The sequence below is a fragment of the Cricetulus griseus genome, chromosome 3 (assembly GCF_003668045.3).
Source record: "Cricetulus griseus strain 17A/GY chromosome 3, alternate assembly CriGri-PICRH-1.0, whole genome shotgun sequence".
NCBI lineage: Eukaryota > Metazoa > Chordata > Mammalia > Rodentia > Cricetidae > Cricetulus > Cricetulus griseus.
Window position 1 is genome coordinate 21,447,753 of NC_048596.1, and position 5,253 is coordinate 21,453,005.

Below are 5,253 nucleotides of genomic sequence, written 5' to 3' on the forward strand. Positions count from 1 at the left end.
GGCGATACCTCAGAGTAAAAGGATGGGAAAAGATTTTCCAATCAAATGGACCCAAGAAACAAGCTGGTGTAGCAATCCTAATATCTAACAAATTGGACTTTAAACTAAAATCAATCAAAAGAGATGAAGAAGGGCATTTCTTACTCATCACAGGAAAAGTCCATCAAGATGAAATCTCAATCCTGAACATCTATGTTCCAAATACAAAGGCACCACATTTGTGAAAGAAACATTACTAAAGCTCAAACCACACATAAAACCACACACACTTATAGTAGGAGACTTCAACACCCCCCTTACTCCACTAGACAGGACCACCAGACAGAAACTCAACAAAGAAACAAAGGATCTGAAAGAAGTTATGACCCAACTGGGGTTAACGGATATCTATAGAGCATTCCATCCAAACTCAAAAGAATATACCTTCTTCTCAGCACCACATGGCACCTTCTCTAAAATTGACCACATAGTAAGCAAACCTCCATAGATACAAAAGAATTGAAATAACCCCCTGTATCTTATCAGACCACCATGCATTAAAGCTAGAATTCAGCAACAATACAAATGGCAGAAAACCTGCAATCTTTTGGAAAATGAATAACACCCAATTGCACCATTCCTGCGTTGAGGAAGAAATAAAAAAAAAAAAACAAATTAAAGACTTCCTAGAATCTAATGAGAATGCAGACACAACATACCCAAACTTATGGGACACTCTGAAAGCAGTGCTAAGAGGGAAGTTCATAGCACTAAGTGCCCACATGAAGAAACTAGAGAAAAGTCACATTAGAGAACTGACAGAACAACTGAAAGCACTAGAGCAAAAAGAAGCAAACTCACCAAGGAGGAGTAGACGCCAGGAAATAATCAACCTGAGAGCTGAAATCAATAAAGTAGAAACTAGGAAAACATTACAAAGAATCAATGAAACAAAGAGTTGGTTCTTTGAGAAGATCAACAAGATAGACAAACCTCTAGCCAAACTAACCAAAAGGCAGAGAGAGAGCACACTAATTAACAAAATCAGAAACGAAAAGGGAGATATAACAACGGACACTGTGGAAATCCAGAGAATCTTTAGGTCATACTTTGAAAATCTGTACTTCACAAAATTCGAAAACAATGGAAATGGACAGTTTCCTGGATAAATATCACTTACCAAAATTAAATCAAGATCAGATAAACAGTTTAAATCGACCCATAACCCCTAATGAAATAGAAGCAGTCATCAAAAGCCTCCCAACCAAAAAAAGCCCAGGACCAGATGGCTTCACTGCAGAATTCTACCAGAAATTCAAACAAGAGCTAATTCCAGTACTCCTCAAACTGTTCCGCACAATAGAAGCAGATGGGAGATTGCCAAACTCTTTCTACGAGGCTACAATCACTTTGATACCCAAGCCACACAAAGATAAGACTAAGAAAGAGAACTACAGACTGATATCCCTCATGAACACTGATGCTAAAATACTCAATAAAATATTGGCTAATCGAATCCAAGAACATATCAGAAAAATCATCCACCACGATCAAGTAGGCTTCATCCCAGGGATGCAAGGATGGTTCAACATACGAAAAACCATCAATGTAATCCACCATATAAACAAACTGAAAAAGAAAAACCACATGATCATCTCACTGAAAAAGCCTTTGACAAAATCCAACATCCCTTCATGATAAAGATCTTGGAGAGAACAGGAATAACAGGAACATATCTAAACATGATAAATGCGATATACACCAAACCAATAGCCAACATCAAACTAAATGGAGAGAAACTTGAAGCTTTTCCTCTAAAATCAGGAACAAGACAAGGATCTCCACTCTCTCCATACCTCTTCAATATTGTACTTGAAGTTCTAGCTAGAGCAATAAGACAAGAACAGGGGATCAAAGGGATACAAATTGGAAAGGACGAAGTCAAACTTTCACTATTTGTAGATGACATGATAGTCTACATAAGTGACCCGAAAAACTCTACCAGGAAACTCCTACAGCTGATAAACACCTTCAGCAAGGTAGCAGGATACAAAATTAACTCAAAAAAATCTGTAGCCCTACTGTATACAGATGATAAACTCAATGAGAAAGAAATCATGGAAACATCACCTTTCACAATATCCACAAGCAACATAAAATATCTGGGGGTAACACTAACCAAAAAAGTGAAAGACCTGTACAATAAGAACTTTGAGACTTTAAAGAAAGAAATTAAAGAAGATACCAGAAAGTGGAAAGATCTCCCATGCTCTTGGATAGGCAGAATTAACATAGTAAAAATGGCAATCCTACCAAAAGCAATCTACAGATTCAACGCAATCCCCATCAAAATCCCAACACAGTTTTTCACAGACATTGAAAGAACAATACTCAACTTTATATGGAAAAATAAAAAACCCAGGATAGCCAAAACAACTCTTTACAATAAAAGATCTTCTGGAGGCATCACCATCCCTGACTTCAAGCTCTACTATAGAGCCATAGTTCTGAAAACAGCTTGGTATTGGCACAAGAATAGACAGATAGACCAATGGAATCGAATTGAAGACCCAGATATTAACCCACGCACCTACGAACACCTTATTTTTGACAAAGGTGCTAAATCCATACAATGGAAAAAAGATAGCATCTTCAACAAATGGTGCTGGCACAATTGGATTCGGACATGCAGAAAATTGCAGATTGATCCATACCTGTCACCATGCACGAAACTTAAGTGCAAATGGATCAAAGATCTCTCCATAAATCCAGCCACACTGAATCTTCTAGAAGAGAAAGTGGGAATAACCCTTGAACAAATTGGCATAGGAGAACGATTCCTGAACATCACACCAGAATCACAGACACTGAGGTCTGCAATCAATAAATGGGACCTCCTGAAACTGAGAAGCTTCTGTAAGGCAAAGGACACAGTCAGTAAGACAAAACGACCACCCACAGAATGGGAAAAGATCTTCACCAGCCCCACATCTGACAGAGGACTGATTTCCAAAATATACAAGGAGCTCAAGAAGCTAGCCACCAAAACACCATACAATGAAATTAAAAAGTGGGGTGCAGAACTAAACAGAGATTTTTCAACAGAGGAATCTGAAATGGCTGAAAGACACTTAAGAAAGTGCTCAAAATCCTTGGCCATCAGAGAAATGCAACTCAAAACAACTCTGAGATACCACCTCACACCTGTCAGAATGGCTAAAATCAAAAATACCAATGACAACCTATGCTGGAGAGGTTGCGGAGAAGAAGGAACACTCCTCCATTGCTGGTGGGAGTGTGAACTTGTAAGACCACTTTGGAAATCAGTATGGCGGTTGCTCAGAAAAATGGGAATCAATCTACCTCAAGATCCAGCCATCCCTCTCTTGGGTATATACCCAAATATTGCATGTCCATATAACAAGGACATATGTTCAACCATGTTCATAGCAGCATTGTTTGTAATAGCCAGAACCTGGAAGCAACCTAGATGTTCCTCAACTGAAGAATGGAAAGAGAAAATGTGGTGCATTTATACAATGGAGTACTACTCAGCAGAAAAAAGCAATGGAATCTTGAAATTCGCAGGCAAATGGATGGAACTAGAAGAAACCATCCTGAGTGAGGTAACCCAATCACAAAAAGACAAACATGGTATGTACTCACTCATATATGATTTTTAGACATAGAGCAAAGGTTTACCAGCCTATAATCCTCTTCCCCAAAGAAACTAGAAATCATGAATGACTCTAAGGGATAAATGGACCCCAGGAATGGGAAGTGGCATGAACTCCCGAGCTAATTGAGAGCATGAGGGTAGGGGAGTGGGTGCTGCCACAATAAGAGCACAAGAAGAAGAGGAGAGGAGAAGAAATGGAGGAGCAGATATATTGAGTAGGGGGAAGAATAGAGGAGAGAGAGCAGGATGAGAGATACCATATCAGAGGGAGACACTATAGGTCCGAGAAGAGATCTGGAACTAGAAAGATCTCCAGAGACCTACAAGGATGACACAATCTGACAGTCCAGACAGTGGAGGAGAGGATGACCTACAAGCCCTTCCCCTAGAATGAGATTGATGACTACTCTCTATGCTATATTAGAGTCCTCATCCAGTGGCTGATAGAAGCAGAGACAGACATCCACAGAAATACACTGAGCTGAAATTTGGAACCTAGTTGAAGAGAGGGAGGAATGAAGTATGAAGGGGTCTGTACCAGGTTGGAGAAACCCACAGAAACAGTTGGCCTGAAAAAGGGAAAGCATATCGACCCCAGACGCTCTTTGGGAGGCCAGTACGGGACTGATCCAGCCCCCCGATCATGGATGCCAATGGGGAGGCCCCTGCACTCCTGGGAGCCTCCGGAGGTGGACTGGCGTTTTGCCCTGGTGTGTGTGTGGGACTTCGAGAGCTCATCCCACTTGAAGGGATGCACTCTGTCTCTGAACACATGGGGAGGGGCCTAGGCCCATCACAGGAAGATTTGGTGGACTTGGTGGAGCCCCTGTTGGGGGCCCTACCCTGCCTGGGGAGTGGTGGGTGGATGGGGTGGGGGGTAGGTTGGAGGTGGGGGAGAAGGAATGGGGGTGAGGGGAGGGAGAGGGAGAGGGGAATTACATGTGAAACAAGCCTGTTCCCTAACTTGAATTAATAATAATAATAATAATAATAATAATAATAATAATAATAATAGAAAAAAAGCATATCTTTCTGGCATGAAAGGATTGTCTGGATTTTCACACTGTTTTCCTTAAAGCATTGGACATCTATCTATTATCTTTTAACTTTGTAGCGACAAGTATCAGGCAGCTTGCCCAAGTGCTGTGATAGCAGGAGATGTCTGATCCAATATTTAGTTAAGCCTGCAAATATTTTGAGCTCTGTGTGTAGAATAAGGTTATGTTGGGAGTGGGAAAGTGTATTTGGGGAAACAAAAAGGGGGACAATAGAAGGCTTCATAAGGATCATGATGTATTCCTTAAAATATATTATGTTTCTTAAAGTAAAAAATAAGAGCCAATAATAAAGCTGTTCATGTAGTCCTGGTAAGAAGCTATTTGGGGCCACTTGAGTGCAATCCACCTGGTCGTCAAATTTTTTTTGTCATGATGCTCCTTCCCTATCTCAGGACCTGAAAATAGGCTGAGGCTGGACCCCTTATGTGAACTGAAGGATAATCTGATTAGAACAGGAATACAAACTGAAAATTTTTATCAAGACATGTAAAAACTGCAGTTGACTGTGAATTATTATTTATGTTTTACATGGTAGAA